Source organism: Simochromis diagramma, unplaced genomic scaffold, assembly GCF_900408965.1.
Source record: "Simochromis diagramma unplaced genomic scaffold, fSimDia1.1 OVJJ01000131.1, whole genome shotgun sequence".
In the NCBI taxonomy this organism is placed as follows: Eukaryota; Metazoa; Chordata; class Actinopteri; order Cichliformes; family Cichlidae; genus Simochromis; species Simochromis diagramma.
Window position 1 is genome coordinate 12,458,179 of NW_024387200.1, and position 14,677 is coordinate 12,472,855.

A 14,677-nucleotide genomic window follows, 5' to 3' on the forward strand; every position below is an offset into this window, starting at 1 on the left:
CCTCCTGCCATTAAAAGTGACTAAAGCAGTTTTAGCTGCTCTGGCTTGCTTTCTTAATAAAACACTGGGGGCGACGAGTGTGTTTGGTCCCAACGGCGTGTGTCCTCTGTGTGTCAACCTTTGTCATAGGTGTACCACAGTGTCTCTTTGTGCTATTTTCTCATATGGATCAATTTTAACAGATGGACTTCCACACAAGGCAAGAACCTTTATTTGATAAAATCACTGTTTCTTCCCAAAAGCATCCCATTACCGGAATGAACCGAAACATATTTCTACAACTTGTTTCACACAGCAGTTTTCAGCTGTTCCATGGTGAGTCCAGCTGTGGTGAAAGCAGACTGTGCACTATGTTGGAAAAACAAGTTTAAAGAACCAGGAAGGAAGAAAACGTTAGGGTCATCAAGACCTTGCAGACCCCTAATGTGTGTGAGAGTTCACTGTGTTAAAACCTGCAAAAATAAAACTCTTGCAAATTTATTTTTCTTGTCACATAAAATGATTCTAGTCCTGCCTGGAAACAGCTGAATCCAGACTCTTGCACTGGTCACTAAGGGCAAGCTTCTGCAGCAATGCAAGTATGTGGTTCGATGCGCCAGCGTTCGCTCCGGGTGTTTGTGTGTGTTCGTGCAGTTTGCTCTTTGTCCCAGTCGCTTACTAAGCCCATTGATCCACCACCTGCTCTGACTGCAGAGGGTCTGGCCAGCTTGGGAAAAAGAAGTTTGAGGAAGCACAGTTGCTTATAGAGTGAGTGAGAAAGGAAGGAAATATCTGTCACGCACATACAAACAACTCTACAACGATGCAGCCAACTAGCAGTGTTTGAAGGTTTTTACAATGGCAGATACTGTAAAATAGCAGCTTGCTAATTAGGGTATGTGAAATCATGTTAATCTTACATTTAAATTACATGTTAAGCACAAAGCACTCTAAGCACCAATGTGTGTAAAGTGAAACAGGAGTCTGTTAAGTTCACGCTAACCTTCATGGTCAGGTGGATGCAGCTACTATGATTTTGTCTTTCTTTTCATGTGCAGTTAAATTTTCAGGTCCCGTTTCAGATTGTAAAAGACTCATAGTACTGTGAAACAACGCTCATAATCAGTTCTTACTTCATTAAAACTTTATGAAAAATAAAGTTAAAAACAGAAGTCACAGTCTAATGTGTGTGTTCACGTAGCAGTGATCAAGTCCAGGTTTGCCCATTGGCTGCTTTATGTTTTGTCTGTATGAACATGATCCCAGTTTGCAAACTGCTTTTGCCTTGGCTTCACCAAATGAACTGTATTACCCTAAGAGATAAACGTGATAACACTTGAACATATGGTGGCTTTCCGAGAGCAAAACAATGTTGTTTGGGTTGCCTATCCTACGAGCTCGACCACTGACATTAATTTGAAACTTAAGTTACTCACTGACAACTTTTCCCCATATCAAGCTATTTTTTTCTCACTCTTGGCTGTGTATTTATGACATGAGCTGTGAATTTTGGAAATCTGCCACTGGCCACCTTACACCTGGAGCTTAAACGCCTTGGCCAGAGACATGACAGTAGCAGCAGCTGTCAGTGGAGGGACAGATGAGTCTGATTTACTTCCTCTGCACAGCTTTTCCCCCTCATTTGGGACTTTAGGCGGTGATCCTGGAGTCACAAGCCTGTTTCTCTAACTGGTAGGTCGCTGGCGCTCTGTCGAGTGGAGCGAGGCCAACTGAGCAGCTGCTGGAAGATGATGAACAGAAACCAGCACGACATCAGCATCTGCAAGCTCGTCTGCTAATCTACATACATAATGCGCTCTTTTTTCCCCTCTAAATCCTTGTTCACAATACAAAAGGGCCACAGGTCAGTTGAAATCCAGTCACTTCCAGCAGTTTTTTGTTTTGTTACAAACAAAAAATGTTGTTGATATTTATTTGGTCTTTGAAGTGAATTGTGTAAAATGTGCGTTTCATAGTTATCTTCTACAAACAGTCAGTACAGTCCAGTCATTTTCCCCCTTCTCATGTTATTTCATGCACGCATTCTTTATCATACAAGTGAAGGGTAAAATTTAAAGTATATTCCATTGAGTATAGATTTCATAATCTTTGCATTTCGTGTTGACCTCTCACACTCAGCTAGCCAGCACACTGTGGAAGTCCCTTTCCATCGCCCCTGAGTTCTTGGCCCTTATAATTACAAGACTAAATGGCATTACCTTTGACTGCTCGTGGGCTTTTGGGATAATATGCTGAAGAACAGTGGAAGTATGAATTATTAGAAACTCTTTTCAAGTTCTCTTCACTGGTCTAATTTGCTCTCATTAAGAACAATATGTTAAAGAGTCTGATCTTTGATCGCCTTACTAATACAGTGTATAACAAAAGCCTCCATTTATCTCATGCATAACACTGAAATGGAGATGGAAATAGCACAGCTGAAGCACAGTTAAGCTTAACCTTTTGAATAATACACTTGAAGTTACAGTTACACTTATTCTCATGTCGCTTATATCCTCTTTTAGATGCTTTGATCCTGGACTTAATCATTTTAATAATGCATACAGATTCCTTTTTGTCACTTGCAGGTGAAGCGAAAGCAAATTATATCAGACCTCTACTGTGGCCACATCTGTACTGTAAAACAAATGCTTCCAGGAATGGAAAACATTTTTCTTGTTCGTTAATATGTTAGTTAATACAGAGTAGTGCTAGGCTACCTGACCATACCATCCACTACTGTATCCAGCGGGCTACTGATTTCAGCCTCAGAAGGAACATCTGCAGCCACTACAGTACCCAGCAAAGATAATGAGAGATTGTAACAACTGGGTTTTAATACTAAGAGGCTGTCAACCCAACAAAGTGCACTTTAGTTTCTTTGTTAACCTGTTTTCTGCTTTGTGATAACAATAGAGAGTAGAAACTGAAGGTTTGGGAATTAGCCAGTTTCGTTTTTCTCACTATAGTCTTCACCCCAGTATACTTGTAGTGAATTGAATGTTCTTTTCATTTTTGAATCTGGGAGACATCTATCTGCTAAATGCCTGTGATGTCAAGCTGTAAATGCATTCTGTGGATTAAAGAGCTCACACAGGGTTTTTGTTCATCTCCCTCACCTGCGGCATGCGCTGCTCTCCCTCTGTCATGTAAAACCTCATGCCCCCTGACAGTGCAGTTTCTCATAATTGTACAGACATCTAAAGAAATTAGATGCACACCCAGGTTTTTGAATTGAGCGAGGGATTCTTTTTTTTTTTTCCCCAAAATTATTTCTCAGAAGAATCGTGCTCAAACACGAGAACGGCAGGCGAGGGATGGCAGAAGAGGCCCATTCAGCAGAAAATATTAAAGCCTTGCAACACTAATCCACTTCATTATAGACAGACATCATTAGCAAACCACTGAGTGCTTCCTTGCAATACGGATGACTGTGCAGTTTGACTTTCTCAGGGAGTGTGTGTGTGTGTGTGTGTGTGTGTGTGTGTGTGTGTGTGTGTGTGTGGCTTCCAGCGACCTCAGCAATGGATGTCAGGAGAAAACAAACATGAATGAATACAAAGATGCTGAGCTGCTGCATCAGTCAGGAGAAGGCTGTCCGGGCCCTGGTAGGAAACATTCCATCAAACAACTCACCAAGCTGATCAACTCGTTCGTACTGCTTTTCATTTGAGCTATTGACTTTTCAAGTGTGTCGTGGATCATGTTTAGACTGGCTATTGGCAGCTCTGGACCTCCCTCAATATTTTTAGTTTTCACAATGCAAATTTTTCTCTTTTGATTAATTGGAAGTGATTGCGTCAAACTGCAGTACACAGTCAGATTTTACTGCACTGCATGTCTGCTAGAATACAGTGCATTTCACTCTTCAGGAAAAAGAAATCTGATGTGATATAAAAAGGCTGCTACTCAATCAGACAATTTTTGTCTTTTTGCTTGTCATTTTTTAAAGTGCTTTAAAAAGCACAATATATTGTGAGGGAATGTAAGCTCCTCTGACTGGTATCTGAAGTACTGTTTCTATTTAGTGATGTGCAACAGACATTTGCAATTTTTTAATTACATAAAAACAAATCATAACCATGAGATTTCTGTGCTGTTAACCTTTAAAGAGTGCTCAGTTTGAAGTAAACACAACAGCTTAAGTTAGTCAAATGTTTAGCTTAAATGTCGTGGCGAACATGCTCAGAATGGCTACACTGTACTATAGTAGAAAAGTTGCTTCCTTACATTTCTTAGTAAATAATAAATTATTGATGCACTAACAAATACATACACTGTCTAGCTGAAGCTGGTTGGCTCAAAGTATTTGGTCATTAACTAAAGTATTAGACAAAATAACATTATTAGCTGAGTGCTGCTAGATGAGCAGTTAAAAGATAATGATAGTTTTTAACTAACTACCCACTCATCCAATCACTGATGCATTTCGGTACCCGGAACAATACTGCTTGCATGGCACAAATCTATGCAGTCAGTGACTACAAATCTTATAAATGAACCAGATATGATTTGATCAGCATAGTTATTTACAAATGTATACTTTTGAGTGTTTTAGCCTTTCTCTCATGATTAGACTGGGTGTGTGCTGCAATTCAGGGTTAACTGCATCTAGGGTTTCTTGGAGACTATAAAAGTCCACCAGTTTCATCTGGGCTCCATCTGTTGGCAGCTTGCACACCAGCCAGACGCGAGGACGAACAGCACGAGTCGCTCAGTGGCATTATCTTCACTGGCCTGACGCTTCGTCGTCGGCACAGCTCGCTATTAATCTCTGCTTCTAATTGATTGTGTTCCTAATTTGAGTTCCTGGCCTGGGTTCCTGCTAAGCAAAACCAACTGGCATTTGTGTGACAGCATTTTTCTGGTCTTTGATTTGATTACAGCAGCCCTGGCTGTCAGACGACCAGCCTATTATGAGAGTCATTTGGTCTGAAAATACACTGACAAATGAATGATGGGAACTCAGGGTTTCTGAAACATCCCTGATGTCATTTTGCATGCCCGGCGACTGGCAGCGAGTAAAGGAGGAGGAGGCAGATGGCCCGTTTAAGCTGCTGAAGCTACATCCACACCGAATATATTTCATTCTTATTGTTCAGTCTGTATGCCCTGATGGCAGAGCGGGTAGAGAGTGACTAGAAGGGTTCACATTCCAATTTTTACCCATAGGACAAACATCTAAAACACATCAATAAATACCTTCTGCATCAAAGGCTGAGGTAATACCTTTAAGAATAATAATAGTAGTAATAATCTTTTCACAAGAGGGTTGCACCCAGGATCACTGTACAGTGTGCACACTCAACTAGAAGCTAACATTTGCTAGAACTACATTTGATATTTGAAATATTGTGTTGGCATTGATCAGTGGGAAAAATCACTACTGTAATTTTGATTAGCAGTAGTGAACTAACCAATCATCATCACACAGCTGTGCAACACATGCTTCTACTGTGATGGGCCATCAAAGCCAAAACAAAGTCACACACGTGACGCAGAGCTTATATAGAAACCTCTCAACACTGTTTCACAGCAAAACATGTATTAGAGATGCCGGTCCACCGTGTCCATTTCACGCTTTGCCTCTTCAAAATATAAAGCAGATACGAATGCAGAAGCTGCATTACCAGCAGGGGGAGATATATTTAAAGCCACAAAGTCGATAGTGAGCAAAAAACATGAAGTACAGTCCACGCCTTTAATCGTCAGAGTCCATTAAGCAAGGGAGCTAATATGTCTGTTTAAACACTTTCCTGTGATTATTTTCATGTTGGCTTGAAATAAAATATCTCCCTCAGCTGTTGCCACTGAAACTTACTGCAACTTCTGTGAAATGGACACGGTGGACCGGCATGCCTATCACATGCTTTGTTGTGATATCGGGTTGAACCTCTGGGTATTTGCACCACTTATAATTTTAGAGGCATCTTTTGGTGTTTCCTAATCTTTATAATTCATCTATGCAACGAGCTAATTTTGTCGTGTTCATGTGGACGTCTGAGGAATTGTTTAGCTTTTAGCAAAGTATACATTCACAGAACTAGAAATCTAGTAAGAGCATGTCTTTATAAGTGAAATAGTGAAAATCTGCGATCTATTTCAGGATGACTAAATCAAAAATAAACTCGGGACCAAAGGTCTAAGTTTGATCTAATTTTTACTGGATCAGGTGCAAAGACCCAAATGCCCCAGCATCTGTGCTTTGATGAACAATATTTGCTTATCCATCTCTGCTCTTTATATGTGTTGAAGCATCCGTGTGGCATATATCTTTTTCTCTGTTGTTTTCTGGGCATTGATGGACCCCCTCACATGGTTGTGGTATAAATGGAGCACCTTGGGGCTCGTTACAAGCTCACTTGTCTCAATTGGAAGCTTTTAATCACTCATTATAGCTGAATGGCATCGGCAAATGTTCTGTAAGGGAGCGAAGAGCTGGCTTGTTAAATGGGCACAGTGAAGCACTGCTAAACTTTGATCTGCCTCAGTTTGTTTCACTGTGAAATACCAGCTGCAACCCTTCTCGACCGACCCGTATTCCCTGTGATTGTTTCAGTTTGGGAATAGCTGTCCTCTACCGATTCACTCACCCTGTCCTTAACCTGTTTTTTGCTTGCATGGGTTTCTTTAATGCTTTTGTCTCATGTCACTCTTCGATCTGTCTTATTCTGTACGTTTATACCAAATGACTCACTGCCAACCTTCAGCTTGTGCTGTTACAGTAGCTTCCCTCACCCACCTCCCTGCCCTCAGTGACCCTTGGCACCTTCCCCAGCCACGGGCTGCATGACTTTGGATGTGTCACTGCTGCAAATGGTCCTTAAGCATCATTTTCATTCCTAGCTGCCTGAACAGAAAGTGGCTAGCTTGTAGTATGCTCAGCCTTGCAAAGGAAAAAGGAAAAACTGTGTTTCGCGTGTTTACAGAGTCAAAATTCATGATTTTAGCAGTAGTTTTGCATGGGAGTCATGTGATTCCTATGTTTATATTCCACTGGCTTTACACAATTAAAAGTAGTGCCCAATCACTGCTTGTACAAGGAAATATTTAAATGTCTTAGCAGTTCTTTGTGATTACAGCTGATTTATCACAAAGTCGGTTCAACAAAGGACCTACTATAACATGTCACATCTCTGCAGATTATTGGGGTTTAACCACAAATGTGTACACCCAGCGTTTGGTTCCTAAACAGCCACACTGTGCTTGTCCTTATTAACCAGTCAAACAGGAAAAAAAAAAAAAAACAGGCCCTGCTGTAAGTGGTGTTATAGTTCAAGGAATTTAAAGTAAAAATTTATGGCCACATTCTGACCACTCCAGCAGACTAAATCATATCTGACATTCAACATCTGTGAAAGGCTGCTGTAAAATCTGCAGCACTGTTTTATCTTCTATGGCGGGTGAGAAGGGAGAAGATGCTGCAGCGTGACTTCTGCAGCCTTGAGACGAGTTTCTCAAACCACTATTTTAGGTTCAGAAGCAAAAACACAGCCTTATTGTTGGTACTCGCTTTTTAAGACTCCTGTAAGACTTCTGACATCACAACTTACTAAGTGGGACCCATTTAAATACGTTTTAGGCCAATGAATTATTCCCATTATTATTTTTCTTCTATAGGTTGTTTTATTGTGTTGTCATAAATAGGTATATATATCAGTCTTTAGAGATATTTGAAATGATTTAAATGAGGACAGGATTAAACGAGATAAGTAAGAGAAAGGACATCTAATATGGTGTGCATAATAAAGTAAAACAGACACATTGAATGTGACGAGTTAGAAGCAGCTTACAGACAGAGCTTTGAGGCATTTTACTGAAGGACAGAACTCTCTCAGCTGATGGAGCAGAAAGAGTGGGTGAGAGAGTGTGGCAGCATATTTCACTCCTGCATCACTGCTGCTCAGCAGGTTATACAAACACAGGCCTAATAAGTGAGCATCTTAACCTCACTGACCCTCGCAGGAGAAACAGCCTCAGCCATGACTGGCAGACAAATCTGTCACCTGTCAACAGTAATACCATCCATCATGTTGGTGCCGTTTACCTTCTTAGAGCAGGACTGCAACAGTGAATATGAGGAAGACAAAGGACATAGCTGGCGTCAGCCTAAAAACCAACAAGAAATACTTGTCTTCTAGTCTGTGACAAACACCCTCCGCTCCTCTGCCCTCTTCTGTGTTTGCTTACTCTCTTACACAACAAGAATACTTCCGTTTCTGTCACTCGCTGACAGAGTTATTTGCAAAACCATCAGCTGGGAAGAGGTTAAGTGAGATTGGTTATCTTGATGCCATTCAGTATGTTTAAAAGGTGTGCTCCATTAACCAAATAATGTCACTCCACTGCTTTTCAGCTGGGACTAAAACTCGGAATATTTTAGTCTCTGCTTTGATTAGATTTTTGACTCTTCTTTTTAAAATTCGTCTCTTCTTAGTTTATAGGATTATAAACAATTTTTTTGTTGTTTCTTTAGCTGATCAGCCATTTTTGGAGAAGATCTTGGATATTTGCATTCACAATAAAAGAACTCGCTGATTCTTTCCTGATGTCACTGATGTACGATTAGAGTTTGTCCAACTGTAGCTCAGACTGAGCCGTGCCCAAAATGAAAGAAAATAAAAGGGAGAACAGACGGATAAAGGGGGACAGATGAAATGACAGTAGGAGCAATCTTTGTGTGTGCATTGCATCACTGTTGTAATATTTTTTTTTATTACTCCATCATTGACTGAAGCGATAATGAGTTTTGACTCAAACAGCGAAAACAGATTTAAAGGGATTAGGCCAGACATTGATGAAGAGACTTTTTTATCCATAAAACATCTTTGTCTGCCTTGCTTTCACTCTCTCACACACATGCAGACACACACCCCGTGTGTGCAGCAGATGCACAAAGCCACATGGAAGACCTCCAAGTTATTTGATGCTGTAAACACTGGAAAATGCGCCACCATATTTAATTGAGACATCCATAGATATAGGTTTGTGCTGGCACACACATGTTGATTATACATCATGTGTGTTTACGTGCTGACTGAGCTAGCGCTGCATTGTCTTCAAAGGATTTTGCTAAAGCTATAGTTTTATTTACAGGAATATGAGGTACGATGTGATAAAAATCAGGAACCACTTGAATTGAATGATTTCAGTTTGGTTTTCTTGTGTTAGAAAAGTTTTATGACACAGAGCTTCATAACATTTAGGCTGCTGTGAATGCAAACATCACCTCTGTAAGCCTGAGTGAGCTGGATAAATCTGGGTGTGTGAGGTTCACTCTTATGGTGATTTAAAAAATGAGCAACAACCACAGATCTTCAGCTACAGCAGAGAAGGATTTCAGACAGGGTAAGGGATTATGGCGACTGGTGTTGTGATCAATATTGCACAAAATGGTTCTTCAGCCAGTACCAGATGAGAGGAAAAATTTCCTTTGCTGTGGGTTTTGACATGATGAGCGATGATCCCTGGATTATGAGACAGAATGCTTTAACCCAGCCTGCCCTTTGCCCATCAGCTACACTAAAGTTCTGTTTCATTTTATCCGTTTTGATTCATTGTCTGTCAGCAGCTGCCTGCTGTGGATGCGTTGACGGTGACAAGATGGGGGTTTAGGACAACACCAGTGGAAGACGGAGTGTCAGACCCTAAATCTGATGAGGGGAGTTGATGCAGAGGTCACGGACAGCGAGAGAACTGGTTTATTTGAAAGAAAGGCTGAGTGGCTCTAAATCCTGAATGTGTGGTGAACCACTCTAACCCGTAGTATCCTTCAGGCCTTGGCTTTTTATGGGGGGAAAAAGAAAAATCATGTTTAATTCTGCTTGCTAGACGTTTGGACTACAAGTGGCCTCTAGAGAGCACAGAGATTTGGCTTTTTATCCATGTAAACCTTTAGATTTCAAAGCAGCAGTGATTAATAAAGTATGTTCTGGCTGTAAAAAGTATCACAACTATGTGTTGTCTCCACAAGTGAGGAGTTCTGCCTCATTAGGTTTCATGTGCCAAGAGGAATTAATAGGTACAAAAACAGTCTTTATCTTCTGCCATGTGGGGTGATTGGAAGAAGAGAGATGAACTTTGATACAGGGATTTCTGAGGCAGAGCTAATTTTGTTTAGCTCTAGTTGGTATCGATTTTGGTCTTTTAGAGAAAAGTCTTAAAAGGATGGCGCAGTGGTTTGTGTCTGCAGGATTTATTTGGATACACCTGACTCATCAGTCAACTTTCATTACCGTGTTGGGGCAAAAAAAGAATCTCAGCGTCCTTACCCGAGGCTAGCGCGCCGGCAGGGCCTGCCAAGCGGGAGACGGAGGTCGGCGTGCTGTCCGGTCCGGCCTCTCTGCCACTAGACGCCAGCGTGCTGTTCGGTCCTGCCCGCCTGCCGAGCCGCCGGGGAGCCTCGGCTCATTGCCGCGACTGGTGCGCCGCCGCTGGACACGAGGGCGGATGGACACCTCCCTGTCGCTGGGCCAGGGGCCGGGGGCGCTGATTGCCTCTCCCGATTTCCTCCCGCGAGGGGAAGGTTCCCAAACCTCAGTCGGGCAATGGGGGTATGTGGCGGGGCGTGGTCTACGGTGCAGCTGCTGCAGGGGGCCGGACGCACCTGGGCCACATCCGCAATCACGCCTCTCCGGTTTAAACTTGTATGGCCCTATTTTTGTGCCACTATTCTGAGCGCACGTAAAAAAAAAAAAAAAAATTGCAGGTGCAAGTGTTGCATTTTGAGAAATTTATTTTGAGCGAAGAAAAGGCAAATTTGAGTGAACAAAATGTATTTCAGCATTTGCTATTATCCATACACACACACAATAGCAGCCCCTCTCACTCAGTTTTTGCAAACAATGAAAGGTGATGGATTAGCCAATTGGTCATGATAAGCTCTGGGCTTGACCAATTACAATACATCCATATTGAGGGCGAAAGGAACGCGATTGGTCCCGTACTTCAGCTAGAATGAAAAAAGACACAAAGCTGTTCTTCTATCATGAAACTGATCAGTCAGCTGATCGGCTTTTCTGCCAGTAGTCCCGTCTCTCTTGTTTATCGCCCACTTTGCGCCAGAAAGAGGAAACCAGAGGATGTTGCGCTAAACAACAGCAGCGCGTTCAAGCTTGATCAGCTGTTGTTAGAATTTATTTAATATTACTTTCTAGTATCAGCTGATGTTTGCTGGAGCCACAGCTGTAAAAGCTGCTGGTCATGATATTGGTTTGGAAACATGAAGCTGATACAAATCATACATATATACCAACAAGACACAGTGTACATCACTGTCACAACAGCGTTTGTTTTAGTTCGAAGGCTTCATGGTTTTTCCTATAATACCTGGTGGTGTAGTCGGCTGATTTTTTGTCAGTTCAGCCTTATATATTATGTTTAACCCGAGTGACCACCCAGTCAGCTGGTGGGTAACAGGCATCTCTGAAAATGTTAGAGCACTTATGCAAATATGTGACGTCTTGATGAATCGAGCAGATATTTGAAGTTTACACAGAAACATTCTCGCATGAAAATATCTTAAAAGTTTATTTTGTGACCCAGAAAGAGTAATATTTCAAACTCCGCCACTCTGTGTTCCTCCGCCACTGCCTCGTTTGAGTTTTGGACGAAATGGATTCTGGGATATTGCATTTTTTGTCATTTCGAGCTGATTGGAGACCAAAACAGCCAATCAGATTTTTTGCATCCAAGTCTGTGATTGGCTGGTTTTGTGGCACAAATATAACGCCGTACACAAAGAGTTGAGCGCGCACGGGCAGAAATGTTGAGAGCGCAAATGCAAAAACTGAGCGAGAGGGGCTGCTGTTGTGTTTTTTACATGTGCGCAAATTTTTTTACGTGCGCTCAGAACAGGGCACAAAAATAACGCCATAAACTTGGTGCGTTGGCTGTTGTGGTTGTTGTTGTTGGTATATGTGAGCTGTTGGTATATGTGAGCTGCAGAGCTGCAGCCGAGGGTGTGAACAGCAACCGTGAATAAAGATGTGGTCGGTTCCGTCACTCTCCTGACACAACGCACAAACAAGAGCCTCTGTTAAATCTCCCAGTGCTGCGCTGGCCAGGATTGCAATTATGTTTCCATGTAGGTGTGGAATAACATAAATATATATAATAAATAATAAGGATTCATATAATGATTACTGGCTTCAAAATAAAATGGTTTAAAAACAAAAGCTATAACTCTACTGAATCATGCCAAAACTTCACAAAATGGCTCTGTTTGTGAAGCTTGAGTCATCTGTGTTTTTGAAAAACGGACTGAAGGATGTAAGGTGGCATTTATTTTCCAGTGGAGATGTAGCATTTTAAGTAAAACCCTTCAATTACTTAGCAGTGCTCATGGGCTACAAAGCGCTAACGCCTGGTTTTCCAGTCTTGTCTTGAAGAAGGTTGTTTTCTGTCCCGTAGAAAGTGGTAATTGAGGTGTTTGACTCATTTGTATTTGACAGTTGCAATATTAGGGATAACACTTTCCAATTCCAACCATCATACATCAGTCACTTGATACTTTTAGAGAGGCCCAACGTGCTCCAGTTCACTTTTCATATGTAAGATGGGACTTCTGGGAATTGAACTGAAAACATGTACAGTAGATGTAGCCAACATCTAATGTTTGTCTTACTGAGTCTTACTGGAGTAGAAAGAATAGGAGAATGTACCACTGTAGAGTTGGATTTCTACAACTTTGCTGTTTAAACTGAAAATTTTAAGCAAAGACAAGATTTTTAACACAAGTACTATTAAATATTAGTTTATTTTGTGGTTAGAAAAATTCACAGGGTGTTTTAATGGAAGAAAGAAAACCTCAAGACAAAAAGTCTCTAAACTGTTTGTGTAGTTTTGATTTATATGAAAAAGCAGTAGCCATAAAGTCCTCAAGTGAACATTTTTTTGTTTGTTTTGTGGTTGTTTTTATTTTAAGATGCTATTAAGGATAAAAAGGTGACACATGACACAACAATGCCACATTCATCACAGATACGGCATTAAAAGCAGCCCTTTGTTGTAACATTTTTTAGAGCTTTCAATACCCCACCATGATAGGAAACGTCTGGCGTATTTCAACCTGGTTTATTTAACATTAATAGCCTGTCTAATACGGCACAAAGTCTCATTCAAACTTTGCACTCTTCACCTGTGTTTGGGGAAATAAGGAAATCTGGTAACTGGAATGACTTTTGTGCCAACTGGATAAAGGATCTGCATGTTTCCGATTGACTAATCGCTATCTACACTCACTACATATATGATGATGGCTGCCTGTAATGAGGGGTGGCAGTCAAATGGTATGCTACATTTCCCTAAGCATGTTAGTGGGGGAGCCAGGGCTGCTCTTAGGCACTGATTCTGTTCATTATTTCTATGGATAGAATTTCTAAGTGGGGACAAGGGCCAGAAAACTTCCACTTTGGTGGCCCTTGGTCTCATCTCTACTTTGTGTAAATCTTGTGGTTGTGCGAACTTCATCAGATGGTGGCCTCTAGCATTCACTGGAGCAGTTTTCAGCAGCAGCAATGACAATTAGCACCTCCGAGTTTGAGGCAATGGTCGTCAGCCATTAAAGGGAAAAAACACTGACAATGACAGTCTGGCGACCTGTCCAGGGTGTACCCTGCCTCTAGCCCTAAGACAGCTGGGATAGGCTCCAGCGCCCCCTGTGACCCTGAAAAGGATAAGCGGAAGTGAATGGATGAATGGACACTGACACTTGGGGTCAGGGACAGGTTTCTGCCCCAAATGGAGAAGTTTAAAATATCTCTGGGTTCACGGATGAGGGGAGAAGGGAGCAGGAGATTGATAGATGGATTTAGGCTTCACCAGTCCATAAGACAAAGAGACATCTGAGCACTTCATTATTTCTGTGACGTATATGATCATTGCAGAGGCCTTTGTATCACATGGACAAAATGTGAAACTGTTCTCTCCATATTTAGCAGGTTAGGGTTTTGTAATACAAATGCAAATAAAATGAGTGTAGCTCATTTGTGTTCCTTTGGCTTTACCTCAGCATCCAATGATTTTATACAAGACAGTGTAAGACAGGTGTACCAGGGAGTCCTCATCCTCAGAAAGGATGAAACTTGCATAAGTCGTCTTTGCCCTGCTGCCCATGTTACAGAGAATCAGGAATTTTGATTCGGACTGTGACGCTGTAAATGAAATGTAGCTTAATTCAAAGTTATTCATCGCAGAAACTTAACAGCACCCCTCATTCCTCCTTCCTCTCGTGTGTGTTTTACATGTGCACTCCTGTCACCCCTCAATATGTGCTCCCCTTTTTCTGCTTAAAGTATTTCATGATTTAGTAAAGTGTGCCTCATCATAATGCCCCATTTTCAAATGGCTTTTAATGGCTTATGTGGATCTGTGTGATGCCAGGATGTGTAGGAAAAATAAATTATGTCGGTTTCTCTAGAGGCTGTTACAGGATGCCACAAAGCCAACCCACCCACCAAACTAGCAGTTAAACATCGCCAGGACCCTGTGGAACATTAATGCTCCAGCCGTCATCAACGCCTTCAATCATTATTCCCCTTGTTTACGTCATTTTGCAGTTAATGCAGACTAAAAACAAACAGCGGTTATGTCTAAAAGTCTCAGAATTCATAGTTGGTAGACCACTTGAAGTCACAGAGGATAACAGCACAGGCTTGTTTCTGTGATGCTTTAAAAGCTGGCAGATCTGTCTCCAACT

General features: G+C 41.5%; 1 protein-coding gene across 9 annotated transcripts in view; it reads left to right on the plus strand.

Moving 5' to 3' along the window:
- nav3 (neuron navigator 3) overlaps positions 1 to 14,677 on the plus strand; it is a 398,636-nt gene that overhangs the window by 272,130 nt on the left and 111,829 nt on the right. The gene's annotated exons all lie outside the window — the stretch shown is intronic.